Genomic DNA, 25,734 nt, shown 5'->3' with positions numbered 1-25,734 from the left:
AAAGGGTCACGGCATTAGGAAGGTTGAGAACCGCTGCTCTAACAGATTTCCAGGCAAAAAAAGTCACTGCTTAAGCTCTATTTCCAAAATTCCATTTGTAAAGTCATGAATTTAGAGCAGACAATCACTCTATGACTTTATCGAAAATGTTACCAATTGAAATCTAATTTTAAAATCTCTATTTAAATAATAATGGTCTATAAATATATTAATACTTCTTATTTTAATACTATTAAAAATTAAGAGATAAAAACTCAATATAAAATTGTATATTAAAAAATCTTTACCAATTGACTTCTACCATGTCACAAAGCTGCTATTTCTTTATGTGTGGTTTTTTTTTTTTTAAGCACAGCATTTTTTCCCCCTGGTGAGCACTGTTTTCTTCCCAAAAGTCACTGGTGTGTTGCATAAAAACTTAAGATTTTTTTGTAATTTCATCTAGCTTCCAGGAAAGCATTTGTAATTTTTGCTGCAGGACATACAGTCAGAAATACTTTTGGCCCTAACTGGTTTGGCTCAGTGGATAGAGCGTCAGCCTGCGGATTCAAGGGTCCCAGGTTCGATTCTGGTCAAGGGCATGTACCTTGGTTGCGGGCACATTCCCAGTAGGGGTGTGCAGGAGGCAGCTGATCGATGTTTCTCTCTCATCGATGTTTCTAACTCTCTATCTCTCTCCCTTCCTCTCTATAAAAAATCAATAAAATATATATTTTTTTAAAAAGAAATACTTTTGAAGATAGCAATTAATGTGTTTGGGGCAGAAAAAAAAAAACTGCACTATCAGTTACTGACAGGATCACTATGTGGAATGAGTTACTTGAGAAAATGTGTATTTGGTTCAGAATTGTCCCAACTTTTTTCTCCATTATGTAAACATGCAGAGGACCAGAGAGGAAGCCTGGAGAAGAAGAAAGGGCACCCTTCTTCTATTCTCGTACCCACTAGACCAGCCGTGGGCAAACTACGGCCCGCGGGCCGGATCCGGCCCGTTTGAAATGAATAAAACTAAAAAAAAATTTTTTACCCTTTTATTTAATGATGTTTACTTTGAATTTATATTAGTTCACACAAACACTCCATCCATGCTTTTGTTCCGGCCCTCCGGTCCAGTTTAAGAACCCATTGTGGCCCTCGAGTCAAAAAGTTTGCCCACCCCTGCACTAGACCCTTCATGACTTATAGAGCCAGGCCACCAGTGCCCCTCAGGGGCCTGAGATGAGCTTCACCAGGTGATTAGTAGAGTCAGGTCAGGATGATGTTAGTCCTGCTTGGGACCATCCTCCATGAGCCAGCCTAGTGCTGCCCTCTGCTGGCCAAAGGATCTGAATTGCTGCCCTGAGACACTGGAATTGGAGCTTAATCAGATCACTTGGTTTAGAGAACAAATCTAATAAGCGTTACGTTAATAACACAATTTTCATAATTCTGCAAATAAGTCTCTCCTATACTAGTCCTAAATCTTTGCTTTACTGAAAAAAGCTATTGTTGGAATAGTCCATCTCATTTTCAGAATGCTTGCCAGACTGCTCCACTCTGCCATCAGTAAGAAAAAGTGAGAGGCAGCCAAGCATATTGCAAAGTTCTTCAGAAAGCCTTTGGTTCAAATCTTGCTACTACCTGTGTGACTCTGAACAAGTTATTTCTTCAAATTTCAGTTTTCTCATTCTTAAGATAAAATGAACATCTTTTTTTACCTTACAAGCTTTTTTTTTTAAGTACCTGGGGGAGTATTTGAAAATCATAGAAAGAAAGAAAGAAAGAAAGAAAGAAAGAAAGAAAGAAAGAAAGAAAGAAAGAAAGAAAGAAAGAAAGAAAAAAGAAAAAGAAAAAAAGAAAGAAAGTCATAGCTATACCAGAGGTTATGGAAGGTCTATTAGTAGATGTCAATATATGAATTTTTTCAAGATAACATTAGAAAGACCAACAGAGAGATTCATTTTATCACACTGAATCTATTTAAAAATGAAACCTAATTCAGCATTCCACACATGTGAATATTGAATTATTTCATGTCCTAAAAATTAATCAAAGATCATTTGAAAAGTAGCAAAAGGCCTAAACATGTAAAATTATTTCAATGGTAGTAATCAATGATCAGAGGCCTGGTCTATAGAGATTCACTGATTCCGTAAGCACAGAGGTTTATCTACCTGTCTCTAAAGTATCACCGTCCACTTGAAATAGATGAGTCACAAACAAGATCACATATATGAGGGAAAACTTCTGCAACCATGTTTTAAATGAGTAAAGTTAACTAATTTATTAATGAATTCAGATCATGTTGTTTTATGTCTTACTTTCTGAAAGAGCATTCCGGCTCCAGAGTCTGAAGTCCTACATTTGAATCCATATTTGGCCACTGGGCAAACACTTCTGAGGTGCTGGAGAGTATCTTTCAGATGGACACATCTTAACCCATAGGCACCAAGAGACCTCATACCAGCAAACGACTGCTACCTGGGATTAAGTCCGACTGCTGCTTCTCCTCTGATCCCAGAACTGTTCATTTGCTCCTTCTCCTCCCAGCCAGGAATCCTGGTCATTATTTCGGTGTTCATTTGGTTTTCCATGCTAACACATGGGGTATAAAATATATGTCCATATTGAGGGTTCACTTTTCTAAATAGAAAGTAAATGCATGCTTAGTAAAATTTGGAACCTTGGTGAAATATGAAGTAGGCCAGAATAGCATTGAAAGGGCCCTGAATAATAAATTGTCATTATCATTACAGCTCACAAATGTGAGTATAAGCCAGGCCTTATACACTAAGCATAACCAAGAATGACTTCCTGATAAAATAGGAGATTTGCCCGGCCAGCATGGCTCAGTGGTTGAGCATCAACCTATGAACTAGGAGGACATGGTTCGATTCCCAGTCAGGGTCCATGCCCAGATTGCAAGCTCAATCCCTAATGTAGGCATGCAGGAGGCAGCCAATCAATGATTCACTCTCATCATTGATGTTTCTATCTTTCTCCCTTTTCCTTCCTCTCTGAAATCAATAATAAAAGATATAAAATAAGAGACTTGAATAGGAGCAAAAATCTTCTAATGTAATATCTAAGATGTACAGAATACAAAGGAAAATCACCTGTCATAATAAGAAGCAGGAAAAGCACAACTTGATAAGGAAATGAATTCACATAAACACTACAGCAAATCAGATAGTAAAATTGTCTGACAAGATTTTTAAAGCAACCATAACAAAAACGCTAAGATCGTAAATGTTCTTGCCATAATACATACACACAAAAAACAGTGACTGTGTGCGGTGATGGATGTGTTAATTAGCCTTGATGGGGTCATTATTTCACTATACACATGCATATCAAATCATCACACTGTACACCTTACACTTACACAATGTTATTTATCAACTATATCTCAATAAAACTGGAAAAATTAAGGGTACACATAAATTAAATAGGTAAATGTGTCCTTTAGATTTATCTTTATTATTTAGAATCCTTCTGACTCTTAACACACAGTTATATGTCCCTTTCTAACTATAAAAATGCAACAAGATATTTCAAGTGAAAGGAAAAAGTTGACTTCTATTGTAGGTTAAATGAGCATTATCTTGCTCAGGAAATGTCCTTCTTATCCACCTCAAGTTCCTTTTAGCATCTGGTCGAGATGAAGAGAAAATGGTCTTCTGATATTAAATCAATATCAAAGCAGGATAGAAAGAGTGTTTTATGTCAGGTTTCCACAATGCCAGCGTCGACTGTGCGATAATGCTTAAAAATGATGCTGCGGTCCCTGCCAACAATAGACTCAAAAGTGCAATTTTGGCAAAATAAAGAAAATGATGGTTAAAAAATGGTTTTCTTTTGCAATGATCTCACAGGTCACAATTTTGAAAGCAAGGACACATTTCTTGCAAGGCTTGCAGAATATGTGGCAGGTGGCTGGGGGGTGGGGGCAAAGCTATTGTCATATATTTAAATTATGTAGAAGGTAGTAAAAAAGATGGAGAGGAAACCAAAATTTATTGTGTGCCTACTAAGTGCCAGGAACGTTACATAAATTATCCTCACAACAATCCCTGAAAATGTACTAGCTGACACCTTTAGCCATGGTTCTCAATCCTGGCTGCACAAATTATGGGAAGAATTCTCTCAAAATACCATCAGGATCTCTAGGGTTGGGCCCAGGATGGGTGTTTTTAAAAAAAAAAATCTCCCCAAGTGATTTTCATGTGCAGCCTAGGCCTCATCCCTGGGGATAGCACGAGATGTACCCATCCTTCTGTCCTCCATCCCCTCTCATCCCCTCTCCCAACCTCAGGCTTCTGGCTCCCTCTGCTTTTCCTCATGACAAGGCCTTGCTCTTACTGCCTCTAGATTTTGACTCTTCTTTCTGACCTCTGACAAAATGCAATGAAAACAACAGCTAGCCATTTTATTTTTAACTCAGCACTCTTTTGTTTTTTCATTTTTTTAATGGTGAATCACCTCCATGGAAACTGGGGATAAAATACCTAGGAGCTGTATCAGTGAAGAAATTGCTTCGGCATTGTTGTGAGTGAAGTGGGCCAGTTAATGAAGGAGAGGTGCCACATGATCTCACTCATTTATGGATAGTAAAGACCATTATAAACTTATGAACAAAAATAAAAAAATTAAAAAAAAGAAAACAAAGAATGAAGACAAAAACAATTAATGGGAGCAAAGTTTATTGAGAGCATTCATGCAAATTAAAGACTATTAGTCTATGTGTAGAGTCCCACAAGGCCATAAGCCACGTGGGCGATGGGAAGTGCCATTTGCCAGCTTGCAGAGTAGTTTAGCATCCAAGCTAATTAAAGTCTAAGTCCATGTGCCTGCGGAGGATGTGCTTTCCTGCAACAGGAATGTCGGGTATCCATTGTGGCTCCACCACTAACATTCAAACGTTGTAAAGCTCATGCCTCTCACACAGGCCCTTCCTTCCCCACCAGGTTGGGGTGTCTTAGTAACGCCATCTCGTTGGGTTTTACTTCCCCTTCCCGTGGTCCCGCCCTTATCTACCTCTTTCTGTGCCTCAGTAGCACTAATTCCAACGGACAAACCTTGCGGGCAAGTCGACGATGCCCACATGTGAGATACATTCCCAGCGCCATCCTGTTCTCATCCTTACAGACAGCCCCTCTGCGGCATCCGCCAGGTCACCCATGGTCTCCTAGTTGCCCAGATCAGAGCTCATTCCATTGGAGTTGATGATAGCCATTCTGACAGGTGTGAGATGGTACCTCATTGTTGTTTTGATTTGCATCTCTCGGATGATTAGTGACTTTGTGTGTGTTTTCATATGTCTCTTGGCTTTCTGAATGTCCTCTTTTGAAAAGTGTCTATTTTACCAAACGCACTAATAAACTGAGATTTCACCAGCAAAAAAGAAAAAGAAGAAAAGTGTCTATTTAGGTCCTTTGCCCATTTTTTTTATTGGATTGTTTATCTTCCTTTTTTTAAGTTGTATGAGTTCCTTGTAATTGATGGAGATTAAACCCTTATCGGTGATAACATTGGCAAATATGTTCTCCCATGCAGTGGGTTTTCTTGTTGTTTTGTTGATGGTTTCTTTTGCTGTGCAGAAGCTTTTTATTTTTATGTAGCCCATTTGTTTTCTTTCTCTTTAGTTTACAATGCCCTAGGAGCTGTATCAGTGAAGAAATTGCTTCGGCATTGTTGTGAGTGAAGTGGGCCAGTTAATGAAGGAGAGGTGCCACATGATCTCACTCATTTATGGATAGTAAAGACCATTATAAACTTATGAACAAAAATAAAAAAATTAAAAAAAAGAAAACAAAGAATGAAGACAAAAACAATTAATGGGAGCAAAGTTTATTGAGAGCATTCATGCAAATTAAAGACTATTAGTCTATGTGTAGAGTCCCACAAGGCCATAAGCCACGTGGGCGATGGGAAGTGCCATTTGCCAGCTTGCAGAGTAGTTTAGCATCCAAGCTAATTAAAGTCTAAGTCCATGTGCCTGCGGAGGATGTGCTTTCCTGCAACAGGAATGTCGGGTATCCATTGTGGCTCCACCACTAACATTCAAACGTTGTAAAGCTCATGCCTCTCACACAGGCCCTTCCTTCCCCACCAGGTTGGGGTGTCTTAGTAACGCCACCTCGTTGGGTTTTACTTCCCCTTCCCGTGGTCCCACCCCTATCTACCTAACTCTTTCTGTGCCTCAGTAGCACTAATTCCAACGGACAAACCTCACAGGCAAGTCGATGATGCCCACATGTGAGATACCTTCCCAACGCCATCCTGTTCTCATCCTTACAGACAGCCCCTCTGCGGCATCCGCCAGGTCACCCATGGTCTCCTAGTTGCCTAGATCAGAACTCATTCCATTGGAGTTCTCCCCAGCGTTAGACTCTGCAACAGGAATGTCGGGTATCCATTGTGGCTCCACCACTAACATTCAAACGTTGTAAAGCTCATGCCTCTCACACAGGCCCTTCCTTCCCCACCAGGTTGGGGTGTCTTAGTAACGCCACCTCGTTGGGTTTTACTTCCCCTTCCCGTGGTCCCACCCCTATCTACCTAACTCTTTCTGTGCCTCAGTAGCACTAATTCCAACGGACAAACCTCACAGGCAAGTCGATGATGCCCACATGTGAGATACCTTCCCAACGCCATCCTGTTCTCATCCTTACAGACAGCCCCTCTGCGGCATCCGCCAGGTCACCCATGGTCTCCTAGTTGCCTAGATCAGAACTCATTCCATTGGAGTTCTCCCCAGCGTTAGACTACTATCTTTTCGTGGTGTCAGGAACACCCTTCTTTCCGGGTTCTGTAAAACCAGTTGATCATTGTTTCTGTCTCCTTCCGTGGTTCCTTCTTTCATCAACCTCTGGAAGGTGTCTCAGGTGCCCAGGAACGGTCAGGGCTGGGACGAGGGCCAGACACTGAGAGCACCCTCTGGACACAGCCCTTACCAGTCATCCTGTGATTTATCCATTTGACTGTGAACTCCTGGAGGGCAGAGGCCACATTTTATTAATACCTATATCCCAATATCGATATATTGCCATTCAATAAGTGTTCGCTATGAATAAATAAATAAATGCTGATTAAATACGATTCAAAAGGCACTTAGGGGAAAGACCATTTGTGAATCATAAATATTTAGAGGAACGACCAAAGTGGACTTAAGCACTTTACGAGGCTAAGAAAAGACACTTTTACCCCTAATTTTGGCCTTGTGAAATAACATAAATGATGTGTGATATTCATTTGTTTGGCATAAAACCAATAACTTGAAAACAGTTATTTCTTTGAATTGACAAGGACTTTAACCTGCCTTAAATGCACGCAGTTTCCTCGGAGATGATGGCAGCCTCCACCTGCGAGGGCTTTTAAGTCATCATTGCAGTGACCCAAGGTCCACCAGCCCAGGGCTCCTGCTCCTAGGAGAGTGGTATAAGCGTGCATGGTGAGTGGTGTGATTGTTCTCACTGCTGACATCAGATGGTTAAATATCCCACTTTCCTTCATGGTCATTTGTAACTTGACCCCCAATTCATTTAAGCCATTTAAATCTTCTTGTTTTGTTTTTTCTTTTTAATCCTCCCCCAAGGATATTTTTCCATTGATTTTTAGAGGGAGTAAAAGGGAGGGAGAAAGGGAGGGAAGGAGGGAGGGCGGGAAAGGGAGAGAGAGAAACATTGATGTGAGAGAGACACATCGATTAGTTGCCTCCCGCACATGCCCTGACCCGGACTGAGTATCAAACCTGCAACCTTTTGGTGCCCAGGCCAATGCTCTAACCACTGAGCAACACTGACCAAGGCTAAGTTGTTTTTTTGTTTGTTTTGTTTTTTGTTCAAGCCGTTTAAATCTTCTTATTGCTACTTACAGATAAGGAGTTCCATGAATTTACTAATTGTGAAAAACGAATACCTTCTTTGAGAAGTAGCATATATTTGCCTCTTCCGAATTAAAGGAGGTTCTCCCCAGTTCTGGGATCCCGAGTTTAACAACCAGTCAGTGCATTCTACCTCTGATCTTCATGGTTTTACAGACTTCAGTCTTGCCCTTGAAGGCTTCCTATTTCCAGACTGATAACTGTCTTTCTAATCTGCTTTTTTCCCCAAGAAGTGACTATTGCAATTGATTGTCTCTTAATATTTCTCTTGCTTCCTCCATGCCTGGAACTTATCCTAGTATTTCTGAATTGGATTTCACACTAGAATATTGTCCTAAAATATGCTAAAGTGTAACATTTATCTTTTTTCTTTAATCCTCACCCAAGGGGATACTTAGGGAGAGGAAGGGAGAAAGAGAGAGAGAGATCAGTGTGAGAGAGAAACATCAATTGGTTGACTGGGAATCAAACCCATAACCCAAGTATGTGTCCTGACCGGGAATTGAACTGGCAAACTTTTGGTGCACAGGATGCCCCTCAACCAACTGAGCCACTCTGACCAGGCTACATTTATCTTTAATGCCTTTTTGGATGACCTAAGGCATTTTGTTGTACTCATAAGCTGCTGTTGATAAGATACCAAATACAGAGTGTTTTCTATAATATGAATTACTTCTCACCTCATATGCAAACAGATCACCTATAAGTCCAGGCAAAATCCATCCGGACTTCTCAATTTTCCAAAATGCATTCAGAGTTGAACTTTCCTTATTTCAAGTGGTGGAGAAACTGCAGAATCACTAAGGCTAGGAAGGACCTTGACAGCAACTCTGATCTATTTTCTTCCCTTCAGAAGGACCTATTTAACCCATCCTAGACAGGAGGAAATTAATGCTGTCTTTACAGTCCTTCAGAGAAAGTGATTCCACTTCCTTACCCAGCAATCAATTCTTACTGGAACATCTCCTTCTTTCGACCTGGATACATCGAGCCTATCTTGAAGAATCGTTTCTGCCAGGAAACTTCTCTCCAACTATAACCTGAATCCATGTGTTTATTTCCTCTTGTCCTTTGCTAAGTCAAGGTGTAGAGCTGCTCACTTCTACCCTCTGTGTAAGGTGGCTTTATCAAGCCCAGGGACTGGAGTTGACTTCGATTGGCTAGATTCCAACCGCCTCGGGGGACCCCTGGACCTGCTGGGGTTGGACCCCAGCACCGCCTCATCTGTCTTTGTTGTAAGGTCCACAGGGCTGAATGTATGCACACCACTTCTGCTTCAAATGTGTGCTCCTCTGTCAGGTCTTGAGATTCAGACAGAAATAGAAAGACCTGGGGTGCCTGCATGACCCTTCCTAAAGAGGGAAAAAGATTAGAGGAGAAGCAATGAACAGAAGACTCAGCCTGGCCAAGTGCTGGAGAGGTCCCATGGGAGCTCAAACCACAACATGCTCGACAAACATTACACCCTCAGACTCCACATGCTCAAGCTTGGGGCTGGGAAATGGAGAATTCATGCCTTTGAATCTGGAGATACTCCACCCCCACCCCAAGTGAAGATGCAGCCCCGAGGACTTCACTCAGTTGCCTGTTTGTTGTCTTCTCCAAATACAAGTATCCCAGGCCTGAATTTCCTCACTGGAAACATTCCACAGAGAGGCCCTTTCTCACAAGAACTGCATAAGACCATCTCAAGACAGGACAGTGGTAGCTCATCCCTCAACACAATGGTTCATCCCCCAACACAATGGTTGTCTTTACCCTCATGACAACTTATGGCAAACTGTGCTTGTTGCAAAGTCTCTATGCATCCCTATTCAGATGTGAACCCACAAACTACACAGTCAGCCAATAAGTAATGACTGAGTTCCCACCCTGAGTTGACTTAAGCACCATGAGAAATCCAGCATGGTGCTGAGCCCATGGGAGGATTTGCTGAGAGCTCTCTTCATTTCCCCTTGTTCTCTCTAAAGCTACCCTAGCAACCAGAGCTGGCCTTAGCAACAGGAGACCAGAGTGGTTCCCCTGACCCACTCCCACAGTCTTTCTCTGCCATCCTTGGTCTGGAGACAGCATGGTAATGAATGAGCAAGGGGCTTAGAGCCAGACTTGTGCTTGTTTAAAGTCCAAGTCCACTATTTCCGAGTTGTCTGATCTTGGGTGAGTTACCTATCTGCCTGAACTAAGTGTCCTCAACTCTAAAGCTTGATGTCACAGGATTAGGACAAATTCTAATAGTTTCTACCATTATCCTTCCAAAGATTCCTTTTGATGGTGGTTAGCACCCTGTGGACATGATCATTTTAAGCTGAATGCTGGGATTGTCCTTCTGGACATATCTTCACTGTCAGCCCCTGATTTTCCTAAACCTTCTGGGTGTATGGTTATTAGACTGGCTGCTTTATAAAATAGCTGAGATTAATTGACTTATATGATAATGAAATGAATATGGCTCTCTGTCATTCCATATTTTAGTGAGAGTCATATTAAGAAATAAATTTGCATCAATGATTCTGTATTCTTTATTACTAAAAAGTAAAAAATATAGATTCTTATATTTTAGAGGATGAATAGATAGTCATAATATCTAGGCATGTCTTTATGTACCAAGCACCGTTCTAAATGCTTTATAGATATTAACTTATTTAATCCTCACAACAATTCTGGGAGGTAAGAACTATTTTTGTCCCTATTTTAAAGATGAGGTAACTGTGGCATAGAGAATTAATTGAGGGCCCAAAGTCAGACAGCTAGAGAGGTCAAATCCGGCAAGCTGGGTCTAAAGTCCAAGGTGGTATTCAATGCCTCGTACCTTAGAAATTATGGATCTTTCTTGGAATTATGGATCCATTCCTAAGAAGGTTTCTAAATCCTTTTTTAATACGAATGTTCTAGATAGATGATAGATAGATAGATAGACAGATAGATAGAAAGAAAAACTAAAAAAGAGAGGTTGTGCTCTATTTTTTAGGGTCCAAGAGTTCTATTACATGATGCCGTATGTATTTTCCATCTTAATCTGATAATTCTCAGCATATTGAGAATTATCTGAATGAGTATTGCCAGAGCCCTGCCCTATCTGTATTCTTGATTGTGCTTATGACCAGTACTCTGCAGATATCATCCTAGAGAGACAATGTTTTGATGATAATTATTAAATGACTAGAGGCCCAGTGCATGAATTCGTGCACCAGTTGGGTCCCTCAGGCTGGCCTGTGCCCTCTTGGAATCCGGGACCCTTGGGGGATGTAGTAGTGTGCAAAGCAGCAGGTGGCTGGGGAGGAGCCCGAGCCCAGGCCAGGCACCATACTGCTGCACCTGCTTCCGCCGCCTGGTAGCACTGCCACGGAGGCTTCCACTGCCCGGCTTCTGGTGCCCATCAGTCAGCTGAGTGGCACTCCCTCTGTGGGAGCACACTGACCACCAGGAAGCAGCTCCTACGTTGAGCGTCTGCCCCCTGGTGGTCAGTGCGCATCATAGCGACTGGTCGACCAGTCGTTCAGGCTTTTAAATATATAGATTGGCTCATCTAAATGAATCCTGGTGAAATGAATTTGGTGGGAAAAAGAAAATATAATCATGATGACTCAACTGATCATGTACTATGCTCACAATCAAAAGAATTGGTTGGGTTACTGAAGCACAAAATGGGCAAATTAATTGGTATTTTACATAAACCAAAACAGCTCATCTATTATGAAAAAATGTTGTTAATTAGGATTTTATTGATTTGTCTTATTTTCTTTGCTATAAATATGAGTTCATACATGATTTCACACTTGTGCATATTTAAGTGCTAGCATAATTTAAAAATACTTTGTTGAAACTGAGAAACAGCAGCATAAAATAGATAAGTTATAGTGTATTACATATAATGTGTTATATATATGTTTGAAATGTTGGTTCTAATCTATCTCTTGGGGCTAACAAATTTCAATTTTTTATTGCTGAATGTATTAGTACTTATTTTGTTTTAAAAATTCTGCCTGCCACTAATTGGATGACTAATGCAACTTAATTTCACTAGGATTCAGTCTACCCATGGGTAATACTAAAACAATAATGCTGGTGCCATAAGGAGATTGTGAGTACTTAATTTTATAATGGATGTCAAGGTACTCCAAAGAGTCATGGCATAATGTGAGTTCTCTGTGAGGGTACATGTACGTATGCTTTTATTATATTAATTCATATTGAATTTAACTATTTACAGGCTGTATGCATGCTCTCTGCCCTTCCTATTTTGAAATAGGGTAATCAAAAATTTGCTTAACCTATTAATCATTACATTTTTCTAAGGTATATGTTCTCTTTTGCTTATTTTCAAACTGGAAAGTAAACCTATTTTCTCTGTATGCTTGAGAATATTAATAGCTTTCTTGCATTTTTCCCTAGCTTTATTATGTATTTCTCAATTTTGACAACCAAAATAATATATATAGATTTCCAGGTGCAGAAATTGGTAGTATATTTTTTGCTCTGTTCCCAACATCCTTCTTGATGATGCACAGCAATATTTTGTTGACATTTTTGTTGACCACAGCAGTGTATTGGGTTTCAATTTTATCTGTCTGGGCCAGAATACTCCACTTGAATGCTTCTATTAACCTCAAACTCCACCTGTCTGCAAATGAGCCTCGTCATCTCTCCCACCTGCCTTCCTGCATTTGTACCTTTGTCCTTCTTATCACAACCTAAAATTCTTGGGTTTGACTCCTCCTTACCCTCTTCTTGTCACCAGATTCATCCATTCTTCCTTCTGAATTCCTTCCAAACCCACCCTTTTCTTTCACTTCCATTGCTAGACCCCCAGTTCATCCATCCATTCATTCAAAAGGCTATTTAGTATCTACAATATGTCAGGCATTGTGCTGGTGCTAGGAATCAAAAGATAAGTAAACTCCAGTGTCTGTCCTGAAGGTCATGAGTTAGGCAAGATGACACGCACTTACTGAATAACAGGATAACTGGTATACCACGTGTGCATAGGTTCCAGTAGCTCCGCTAAGAAGAAAGTATAACTAGTTTGGCTTGTTCAAAGAATACTTCCCAGAAAAGTTGATGCCTGAGGATATAATGACAAGTATGAGGAACCTTCAAGAGAAAACAGATAAGAAGGACAAACTATGCAGACAGAGGAATCTGCCTCCCCTTACCTAATCTTCAAAACTGGGATAATCATAGCTCTTACCCAATGAGGCTATTGTGAGACATAAGTTTAATGAAATAATGCATGTAAAGTGTTTAGTATCTACCACAGAGTAGGCCTGTTATTATTCTGTTATTATTCTTCAAAGAGTGTACAATCTTATTAGGACCATAAGACATAAAATTATGAAAAGCACCCTAGCCGATTTGGCTCAGTGGCTAGAGCGTCGGCCTGTGGACCAAAGGGTCCTGGGTTCAATTCCAATCAAGGGTACTTTGCAGGTTCCTCCCCAGCCCAACCCCTGGTCAGGGTGGATGCAGGAGACAACCAATCAATGTGTTTTTCTCACATCAATGTTTCTCTCTGTTTTTCCCTCTCTCTTCCACTCTCTCTGAAAAATCAATGGAAAAATATCCTTGGGTGAGGATTAACCAAAAATAAAATAAAATTATGAAAAGCTTCACAGAGATAAAAATGTTTAAATAACATTCTACTGGCAAAAGGGCTAAAGTGAACATTACCTGTTATTTATCTCTACATTGTTTATTTATTTTCAACAATACGCAGCTCAACACCTCTATCATTTACTCTCATATTCTATCACCCCTATTATATTCATCATATGAGAACATATGCCTGCTGTGTTCTGCAGGCTTTGCTGGATGCTTAACACGTATTATTTCTAATCCTCACATTATCTATGACATAGATATCTGATTTCCCACTTGTGCATGAAAAAATTAGACCTCGGCTTGGTAAGGGGCCTGCCCAGTTGGGTATATGTCATAAGTGGCTGGTTGGGGTTTGAACTCAGGCCTGTTTGCTGTAGGACACACTGGTTCACTCCATCAGCAAGGTGAAAACACAACTTAGAAAGTCATACCTCATCAACCTGCCTCCTCCTGGAATACCTGAGGTAGGTGTCACTGTGTGGTCCTTCATCCAGACAATTTGTGAATCTGTTAAGTGAAACCAGTTATGACAATGTCCTGGCATTGAGACCCTTGAGAATGACAGAACCATAAGTTGGAAATGGATTAAGCTATTCTGAGGACAGCCCAGAATTAGATTAACCTTCCCCAAAAGGTAGAAGGGGAACTGAGGAAGCGTTTAGCAAGAAGGACAGGAGAAAGTTTGAATAGGCATGAGAGGAGGCAGGTGGCAGGAGAATGTCCTGGTGAGCAAGGCGAGCAGGACATCAGGGCCATCTGGACACGGCCAGGGAGGAGAATACTGGTGGGCAGACAATTTCAGTCTGGTGGAGTTGGGGTAGTAACCATAGCTTTGCAAATAAAACCAACTTCATACATAAGGAAGACACCTAAATGGGCAAGGTTTTGAGATCACTGGCATCACCCTTATCCTCTAATGCAGTGGTTCTCAACCTTCTGGCCCTTGAAATACAGTTCCTCATGTTGTGACCCAACCATAAAATTATTTTCGTTGCTACTTCATAACTGTAATGTTGCTACTGTTATGAATCATAATGTAAATATCTGATATGCAGGATGTTCTTAGGCGACCCCTGTGAAAGGGTCGTTTGACCGCCAAAGGGGTCATGACCCACAGGTTGAGAACCGCTGCTCTATTGAGTGTCCTTGTTACTTCTCTGGCCCGGTTTATCCACTGGTCCCCATTTTCCAGCCACATCCTCCACAGCCAATGTCCTCTCCTTTCTAAGGCTAGTTGCTCTTCCAGTTTCAGTGGCCAGGGGCTGGACAACTTTCCTGTCCTCTTGAATTTCCAGAGACACAGTTGGGATTTTGAGGTAAGCTTTTCCTAAGGAAACCTAGGAAATCCAAAAACAACAGCAACAAAGGAAATAGAAAGGCATAGAAATGGCTGGACTTTGAGAATATACATTTCTTATTCTCTGGCAGCTCAAGTCAAGCTCTGATTACAATGACAACAGCATATGCTGTTTCCTCCTCTCCGGTGTAAAAGCATACTCCATAAGCAGCTGTCTTTGTGGTTTTCAGCCAAGTAACCCACATCCTTCCCCAATATCACTGGGATAATAGCAGCAGAAGTCTCTATCTTGGATGGAATGAAGGACTAGACACAGGTTGCCAGTCTGAGATGAGGGGAGCCTTTGCATATTCTACCTCAGCCTTGCTTCCTGGTGAGGGATGTAGGGCACTTCTTTCAAGAGGGCAAGTAGCACCCATTCCTAATGTCAATGACATATGGACAACGCGCAGAGAGCCAAGACAGGGGCCCAGTTACCAAAAGGGGCTTCAAAAGATGACTTGGACATAAGGAATAGGAACCTAGTTACAGATGCTGAAGTATAGGGCCAGAGCAGGTGGCTGCCAGGCAGACATGGTGCCAAATTTGGGAAGAACCAGTGCATGACCGGATCTCTGTCAGGGCTATGGCTGCCAGTGAGGGCTCTGGGCTCACTTTAAGGATAGGAGGAGGGAGAAGCAGGGAGTCTGGTCGGAAGCCCCTCAGTCTTACTCTTGGGCCCCTCGTCTTCCCTCAAGGATGCTTTCTTTCCAATATGGCTCCTGGCCCCACAACCCCTGGGTCAGGTCTAGTTCACTTCCAACCTCAGCCCTAGTTCCTACAAATTCAGCCAGAGGTTGGAATTCACCTGGCCCCTAGGGCCAGACCTAAAACTAAAATGATTTTTCCTAGTCCTTGTCTTTTTTTTTTTCAAATACATTTTTATTGATTTTAGAGAGAGAGGAAAGGAGAGGGATAGAGAGATAAAAACATCAGCGAGAGAGAAACATCAATCGGCTACCTCCTGCATGCCTCCCACTGGAATCAAACCGGTGACCTCTTGGTTCGTGGGTAAATGCTAAACCACTGAGCAACAGCAGCTGGCCCCTAGCTCTTGTCTTGTTCTCTCTTTTCTCTTGGTCTTGATGTCTGAGGTCCAGTAAGACTACTCCTCGAGCCAGAACAAATCAGGACATCATGACTCTTCCCTGACATTCCCAGGAAGAGGTGTCTGGTTTTGAGTTTATATATCCTGCCCAATATTACATATTCTAGTAGCTTGGGAGGAAGGGAAGGGACAGCTTTGGGGTTTTACCTGTAATACAAATGCTAGAAAATTACCCAATGTATATTCAGCACTATCAAAGTAAGAGGCTGCCTTATTCTATGTGACAATCCTGGCTCTTTAGACCAAAAATAAAAATAAAAATAAAAATAAATAACACCTACGTAATTAAAGGAAAATAAACTAGGCTAACCAGGACAACTTAGAAGCACCCAGGGAAAGCTTCCAGGCCCACCCACCCTCTGGGCTGGAGGGCTCCAAGTACATCCTGCTCAAGGTCCCAGGCATAGCTTCCCCTGAAATTAGCATATAGATTCTGGTCTACAAGTCTGCCCTAGCTCAGGGTTAGAGTGGTAGTTTATTAACTTAGCATAATCTCATAGGATTATATTTCCTGAACATGAAAAGTTGAGGACTTGTGAGGCCAACAGGAAAGAGCTGGCAGGCTAATATATCCAACTACAGATCTTCCACCCCTCCCACGCTGACGTGAGGTGCCAGGAACACTGAATGACTCCAGCAAAGGACTGCACTATTTATTACCCAAACGTTGTTTTCCCATGGTCTATGTAAAATAATAGCTGCAAGTGCATGGACTCACAGGGAGATGGAGTGGAGGATGGAGAATTAAAGTAACTCAGTCAGGGCTTACATTGCATCTCTGCCCTCAACTCTGGGAAAATAGTTTCTTTGTCTCAGTTTCCCCAGTGCTTCAAAAGGATTTTGGTGGCTTCCCGGCTTTTCCTGTGTGTGTTTTATACATTATTTTTTATTAATTTCAGAGAGGAAGGGAAAGGGAGAAGGAGAGGGAGAGGGAGAGGGAGAGGGAGAGGTAGAAACATCAATGATGAGAAAGAATCATTGATCACTGCCTCCTGCACGCCCCCTACTGCGGGTCGAGTCCACAACCCCGGCATGTGCCCTGACCTGGAATTGAAATGTGATTCATAAGTCGATGCTCAACCACTGAGCCACGCTGGCCCAGCTTCCCAGCTTTTTGAAACAGATGTTTTTGTGGCTCCCTACCCCTTCATACCTCATACAAGAAAGGGCAGACCTGTACCTAGGACAGTGTCTGGGATGGGTTAGACAGTAATTATGGAATGAATAAGTGAATGCATAGAGGAGAAAATTCCTTTTATGAAGGGATAGAAGCTTTATGAGTTTCATGAAGAATTGAGATCTCTAGTTGCTGTAAATAGAGAGGATGGAGAGAACTTATTTCTAAAATAAGTTGTACAGATGATATATTATCAGAAGTTGCAATACAATAAGAATAGTAATTTCTTATTATTTGATGATTTAAGTGTGTCACCTACTTTATGGCCAATGGAGCTCTCCCAACAAACTAGAGAAAAGCAAAGACAATAAAAAAAACGAATGATACTCTTAATCTACTGTTTGCCCACATTTATTTGATAGATGGGTGTTCAGAAAAAAGAAACAAACCTATTTACAGCCAGAAAGAAAATGTTGTTCACCTAAGGCGCTGGCTGACACCACCAATTCGTCTTGCCAAAGGTGTCTGGGCAGGAGAAGGTTCAGCAGCATAGTGCACCTGCTGCGTCCAGGGAATGTCCGATTTCTCACAGGGCTCACTGTGTCTCTTCTCTCATAAGCCTCCCTTTTTTCCTAAGCCAGGAGCATTTTGTTACCTGCACAAAGCCAGGTAACTCTGGCTTTAAAATCCCTTCCAGAAACAGGAGAACTTTATAATCAGGTTAGTGTTGTTGATTTATGTGATAGGGATAATTTCATGGGGGCGGCAGGGGAGGAGGGGTAAAAGGTTTTACAGTGAAACATCACTGTGTCTCTAGTAAAGATAAAAGGTTACATTAAATTATCCCTAGAGTTAATTTTTCATAACCAACTTATTAATAAGAAAACTGCTTTAATATTATGAATTTCTGGGAATTAAAATTCTTGGCAAAAATTCAAGATTAAAGGATTTTTACTATCAACCTGCATTTGAAGGCACGTTTCCAAATGTTTTATGGGAACCTTTATCATGAGGAAGTCAAATCAAGTTTTTTTCCCACTTCCTTAGAACTGTAAAGACAATATGTGAAGGTGTTGTTACCTAAAAGATTAGGCCATTGAGAGACAGGGCATGAAATGTTGGATGAAAAATTATAAAGCAATAACTTAAAAGTATACAACTAATACCATTTTTCTTGTGTTGAGGGAGAGAAAGGTAATTGGAAACAGTAGAAGCTAGAAGGGAGGAAGCAGGAAATAATTGTATATGAAGTGCTGGGTTTCAGGAAACTTGCCTTTGGCATTAAGAAACAAGCAACTTAGATGATGCATAACTATTGTTTAGAGAATAATAGCCCAAGACCAAGCACAGAAAAACAATAGGTGGAAAATAAGATGTTTACCCACCTGCATTCCTGACTTCAGTTTATTAATTTCTTAATCCTCACCCAAGGACATGTATTTATTCATTCATTCATTCATTCATTCATTTATTAGAGAGAGAGGAAGGTAGAGAGAGAGAGAGTGGGAATAAGGAGAGAGAGAAAGAAACATCAGTATGAGAAAGAAACAGTAATCAGTTGCCTCTTGTAGGTGCCCTGGACCCAGGATCAAACCTGCAACCTAACGCTCCAAAAATTCATCTGGAATAAAAAAAGACCCCGAATAGCTGCAGCGATCCTGAGAAAGAACAAAGTAGGTGGGATCTCAATACCAGATATCAAGCTGTATTACAAAGCCACTGTTCTCAAAACTGCCTGGTACTGGCACAAGAACAGACATATAGATCAATGGAATAGAATAGAGAGCCCAGAAATCAGCCCCAACCAATACGCTCAATTAATATTTGACAAAGGAGGCAAGAACATACAATGGAGTCAAGACAGTCTCTTCAATAAATGGTGCTGGGAAAATTGGACAGATACATGCAAGAAAATGAAACTAGACCACCAACTTACACCATACACAAAAATAAACTCAAAATGGATAAAGGACTTAAATATACGACAGGAAACCATAAAAATACTAGAAGAATCCAAAGGCAACAAAATCTCAGACATATGCCGAAGCAATTTCTTCACCGATACAGATCCTAGGGCATTGGAAACTAAAGAGAAAATAAACAAATGGGACTACATCAAAATAAAAAGTTTCTGCACAGCAAAAGAAACCATCAACAAAACAACAAGAAAGCCCACTACATGGGAGAACATATTTGCCAACATTATATCTGATAAGGGCCTAATCTCCAACATTTATAGGGAACTCATACAACTTAACAAAAGGAAGATAAACAATCCAATCAAAAAATGGGCAAAGGACCTAAATAGACACCTTTCAAAAGAGGACATTCAGAAAGCCAAGAGACATATGAAAACATGCTCAAAGTCACTAATCATCCGAGAGATGCAAATCAAAACAACAATGAGGTACCATCTCACACCTGTCAGAATGGCTATCATCAACAAATCAACAAACGACAAGTGCTGGAGAGGATGTGGAGAAAAAGGAACACTTGTGCACTGCTGGTGGGAATGCAGACTGGTGCAGCCACTATGGAAGACAGTATGGAGTTTCCTCAAAAAACTGGAAATGGAACTCCCATTTGACCCTGTGATCCCACTTCTAGGAATATATCCCAAGAAACCAAAAACACCAATCAGAAAGGATATATGCACCCCTATGTTCATAGCAGCACAATTCACCATAGCTAAGATTTGGAAACAGCCTAAGTGCCCATCAGTAGATGAATGGATTAGAAAACTGTGGTACATCTACACGATGGAATACTATGCTGCTGTAAAAAAGAAGGAACTCTTACCATTTGCAACAGCATGGATGGAACTGGAGAGCATTATGCTAAGTGAAATAAGCCAGTCAATGAAGGAAAAATACCACATGATCTCACTCATTCATGGATAATAGAGACCATTACAAACTTTTGAACAATAATAGATACAGAGGCAGAGCTGCCTCAAACAAATTGTCAAACTGCAGCGGGAAGGCCAGAGAGGGTTGGGGGGCAGAAGGGAGGGGAGTAAGAGATCAACCGAAGGACTTGTATGCATGCATATAAGCATAACCAATGGACATAAGACACTGGGGGGTAGGGGAGGCCAGGGGATTGTCAAGGGCGGGAAAAAAAAAGGAGACATATGTAATACTCTTTGTAATACTTTAAGCAATAAAACAATAAAATATAAAAATTAATAAAAATAAAAAAAAAAACCTGCAACCTAGGTATGTGCCCTGACTGGGAATCGAACCTTTCTGTGTATGAGGTGACGCTTCAACCAACTGGGTCACACAAGTCAGAGCTTTGACTTCAGTTTATTAACCACACCTTTCTACCTTAGTTTATTACTGATTAATCAGAGAAGCCTCATCTGGAACAATTGTATATGGAAGAACCAGTCTACATTTCATTCATTTGGAATGAGAATTGCTCTTAGAAAATGTGGACAATGTTCCAAAATACTTTTCAGGGCTTTGCAGCTAATGGAGAGATTTGTGCTGGAGGGTATCAATTTTGATCACGTCCCACCTCTGGTGTGAGAAAGCTGGTGAGCATCCTCCACTGGCTTTTGTTGGCGGAGGGTTAACAATTATGTCAGTTGAGGGTGGGGTCTGTGGTGTGGGAGGACAAGTTGATGTTTATTGTGCGAATTGCTGTCGAGCTTTTCTTTTCCATGTGGAACTATGGCTGTGCCCTAGAGTTGAGACGAGGAAGATTCCTGACGTGGTGACGCAGCTTAATCATTCTAAAGGCCCTGGTGCCTGAGAGGCTACCACGTGCCTCCCCAGGACATTTTTCAAAGTGCATGATCAGCATTCCTCAAAACTGCTGAGGTCATGGAAGACAGAAAAGACTAAGGAATCATTACAGACCAGAAAACAGGGAGATTTCTTAAATTCAGCCCAGAGATCTTAAACTTTTCATTTGGAAAAGTTAGAAGATTTGCAAGAATAGTACAAAGAATATCCATACATTCTTTGCCCAGAGTTAGCTATTGTTAACAAATGCCCATTTGCTTGAGAGAGTGCTGGGGACTGAGAGAGAGAGAGAGAGAGAAAGAGAGAGAGAGAGAGAGATCTTCCTGCTAAACTATTTGAGAGTAAGTTGCCTACATCAAGGATATTCTCTAACATAACCAAGTGCAGCTATCAAGTTCAGTACATTTAACGTTGACACAATATTTTTATCTAATTTACTATCTGCCTTCCAATTTTATCACTGACCCAATAATGTCTTTCAGCCCAGTTTTTCTTCTGGCACAGGATCTATTTATTCTAGGGTCATGTGTTGCTTTTGACTTTCTCATCTCCTAGTCTCCTTTACTCTGGACCATTCCCCCAGCTTTTGCTGCATTATTGTTTTAATGACAATAAAAGGCATCTATGGTATTGGCCCTATTATCTAGAAGGGAAGGGAGAGCAGCATTCACAAAGTCACAGAGGTTTGGGGTGGGGTGCATGCAGGCTGAGGGGCTGGCCCACTCTTTCCAGCAAGGTCCAAGGGCATCAACAGCCCTCATCTGAGTCTCCTTTTCCTTGAATTCCTACAAATTCTTTCCGTTGCGTAAGCAGCTGGGCAAATGCCTGCAGGCAGAAGGGGTACATCTCACGCCCTGGACGGCCTCTGCATTGCCTTCCTTTTCTGCCCTGAAAGGTCAGATGGGCAGGAAGAGGGAAGGACGTCAAGGTCTCCCCAAACCCTACCCCATACCCAGAAAAGGCAACACTGGACAATGTCCCGACAGCCAAGGGTCACAGAGAAAGAGGAGGGGCTGAACTGCTCCACACCACTGCCCTGTGTTCTCTGTGCCCTGCGGTCACTGACAAAGGTCAGCAGAATTCATACACCTGCCTCTGGGCTTATGGGAACAGGCCTGACAGAACCGAAGGGAATGTGCTAGATGAAAACATCCAACACCCGTTTTTAGGTGCTATTCCAGTTATTCGGGCTAGCTGAACTCTGGCTAACTCCAGTTATTTCAGAATTTGGGCATCTTCTAAGAAAAGTGAAAAGCCCTGGAAGCACATTAATAGAACATGAGTGACTTTTTTTTTTTAACTAAAAACTCGTTTAAGAAATCACATGTTTAAATCAGATTTGATTTAGCTGATACTGATTACTCATTTGTGGTGGATCCCAAATTACACTCTGCCCTTACTTTTTTCTGATGGAAAAAAATCAACATCTCTTTCAAAGACAGGATCCTGTGTTTTCCTTCATTCGGCATTTAAATTACCCGTCCTTTCAAACCGGTTCTTTTTCTGTCTCATTCACCAGCAGGCCTTGGTTTCTATTCTGCGGCACTCTGCTAGCTGTCTCTGTCAAGCCCGTGCTCAAAGCTTAGCAATTAGGGACACAAATTAACTAAGTTGCCAACCCAGAATTAGAAGAACTGGGTTTCCCTTTTTATTTTAAGAGTGTGATGGAATGCCAAGAAAAAGCTGCTGTGTCAGTCAGAATGCTTTCAGTAGCAATGAACAGAAAACCCAGCTAAAGTGAGGGAACGCGTCCCCTGGCCAGCACTGTATTCCTGTGATGATGCTGAGGCTGACACTGAGCAAACAGCAAATGAGCGTCTTGTGCTAGGGGGAGGGGCTGTGGCATGGAAAGGTGAGGGACTGCGGCATGGAAAGGTTACCGATTGTGTTAGGGTCAGGGACCGTGGCAGAGAAAAATTGCTGGATTGTCTTAGAAAAACAATGTATTATGATTCAACCCAGCCAGGTGTGATCCTGTTTTCCTACTGAACTTTTAACCCTGCCAGTTAATGCTTTGTAGTTCTTGCAAATAAAAAGCCTTGCGGGACCCTTAGTCTGCACTACAAGCTGCGAAGCTCCCAGAGGGGGAGAGACGCGCTGTAGTCAGCTGGCCAGCTTAATAAAGGCTCCTAAATTTAAATTCTGAGTTGGTGGTCTATCTCGCTGATTGAACCCATAACAGTCTGAGTCTTCATTTCTTTTCTGGGGCTGTAGTTTCACCTGGGGAGTTTCCCAAACAAACCTGGCCAGGACTCAACTGCCAGGTCTTCCGAGTCCATCGCTTGGGGTGTGGCCCTTGATTGATGTTTTCTCTAAGCTGCCAGATAACAATTCAGTTTGATAAGCACTCTTTTGGGTCTTTGTCCTGTGGTTTGGGGTAGAAGCATCTGTCCAATTTAATTAAGCACCAATTCAAGGAGCCCCTATTTTGCACCCAGCCCTGAGTGAAGTCTTAGGGCAGTGGTTCTCCACTTGCAAGGACCAGCAGAATGTGCTTGGAGACTTGTAAAGAATAATGATGCTTGGTCCCACTCGTGAGATTCTGCTGCATTTGGCCTGGCTGGACCCTGGCATGGGGATTTGTTAACACTACCCAGGTAATTCCAGGTGTAGACAAGGTTGAGAGTCACTGTGCCCAGGATATAAACATTCAGGCTCTTCTTATGAGGTGTTACTGGTCCATCCACCCCTTTGGTCACCCCATATATGAAGTGCACTATTAAGGACAGGGAGAATCTTTAGAGGGAAAGGGAGAGTCCTGAAGTGCAGAGTCTTCCCAGCTCAATGTCAGCACAGACCGTGCAGTGCTCCACTCTGGCAGTCCCCAGCACTCTCTTTCCTAGAGCTGTGTTCCCTTTTGTCTGTCCTTAACTTTGTTGCTGAATCAGCACAGCATGACAATGCCATCAGGTCAATTGCTACTCAATGCTATGGCCATATAAGCGGATGGCACTCATCCCATCAGACACATGGCCATGGTCACTTCGGGATAGAATCACCCAATAGGCAAAAATTAAGTGCTGCTAAGCCAATCCCCCTTTCAGTAATTTCTATTCTTCATGTCCCAAAACTGTGGAACCCAAAGTTCTTCCCCTCCCTATTCCCTATGTTAAAGCTTAGCTTGTTTACTTCTCTAGGTTGTAAAAATCAAATAAATTAATTTTCTTTAAGATATAAATGGGTTAATAAGGCTTAGTATGTTTGCTCTCTTAGAGATGTAGCTATTCCATTAACACCTATACCTTACCGTTTGGAAGCTTACATAATCTTTGCTGTATATTGGGAGACAATTCCTCACAGGTCTCTCACATTTCTGCATGTCCTGCAAGCAAGGTACTAACTGCCCTTTGTTTCTGATTATCTTTTCCAGAAGGTCTGTATAGCTAACACCCTTGAAAGGTAGAGATGCTGTTTGTCTCTGGAGCAGAGAGTAGGCATGCTTACTGCCTATTATAAAACATTCAGGGTCCCTAAGCTCAAAATCTTTGTGCAATGCAGGTCCCCCCGTAAGGCTTGAGGACAAGGGGAACCAACACAATTATGCTGATGCCTATGCTGCCTGCTGTGCCATGAGTACTAAAGTCCTTTGTCCCTGACCCAGAAGTCTCTTGGCTAATGTGGTAAGCTTGCAAGTAGGATAACATCTCAATCACTTTATAGTTCTTGGCACTATATTCATACAATGGGCTATTATATAGCAGTCAAAACAAATGAACTATATAGCAAAACATAGCAATATGGTAAAATAGCTATTTAATAAGTGAAAAAGTAAGTCTAGAAATACTACAGAAAGTGCAATACCATTTTTATGAAGTTAAAAACAACTACACTCATACACAGACCTTTAAGAATACATATGGACACAAAACTGTGTGAAAATGAAAGCAAGGAAACAATGAAAGATTTAGGATGATGGTTACCTAGAATGGGAAAAGGAAGGAGGATGGCGTCGGGGCATGGGATGAGGTGGGATTATATCATGAAAAGTGGGTTATTGTCAAAGTCCTAGCTTTCATTTGGGGTGGTGAGTTTATAGATGCTTATTACATTATCAAAAATAACTACTAGTAACTCGCCTATTATCTATTGACCAGTGATGAAACTGTGCTATGATTATTGTCCACATTCCTGCGGAGTGTTCACTGAGCCTAGGGCACATGTGCCCTGCTCACCGAAGCTTAGACTGGATTCTGAAGCCCCCAGGTGGCAGTTCTGAGCCTGTACCAGACCTGCTCTGAGTTGTTGTTCCTTAACTAGCCAGTCACTTACTGCTGAATGAATGAAGCCCAAGGTCGAGTGGGCCCCTAATTGTACTATGCGTGTGGATGCCATTCTCCAGATCTGATCACTCAGGCGGGACCCTGCAGCACACCTCATTTCTTCTCCCAGAGTGTGTGCTGTCTGTGCTAACATACTAGGAAAATGGATTCAAATTTACAGACTTTTCTAGGTCTCTAGGCTTGAAGTAAATCTTCCAAGTTAATTTCCTTGAAGGACATATTAGTAATTGCCCTGAGCTGAGAAGGGCTTGTGTGATCCTAGAGCAAGGAATTATGTGTGTGACTTAATACTACTTAAAAGGAAATAAAATATTGATCATTGAGAAGTGGAATTCCAAGAGCCCTGCAATGGAGGACCTTGCTGGAGTATTTGCCATTAATAAGCTTTGTGACCTTGGGCAAGTCCCCCAACTTTCCCAATCTTACCCATCAGTAAAATGAGGAGATTGCAGCAGCTGATCGCCATAGTCCCTTCTAGCACTGAGATACTATAATTCTATTCTTCAACATCACTCCCTTATACAAAATGCTGGTATCCATTTCCCAGGCCCCTAAAAGAGGACTCAAACAATAAAGATTCCATTTCAAGTGTGATAACCAGCTGTCTCTCTCTTTTTTTTTTCCATCTGCCCAGCAATCACATACAAATCATCTGAGTTCTTCAAGGGTGTTGTTTCTC

Source organism: Myotis brandtii, unplaced genomic scaffold (assembly GCF_000412655.1).
Source record: "Myotis brandtii unplaced genomic scaffold, ASM41265v1 scaffold83, whole genome shotgun sequence".
In the NCBI taxonomy this organism is placed as follows: Eukaryota; Metazoa; Chordata; class Mammalia; order Chiroptera; family Vespertilionidae; genus Myotis; species Myotis brandtii.
This window is presented reverse-complemented; position numbering follows the sequence as displayed.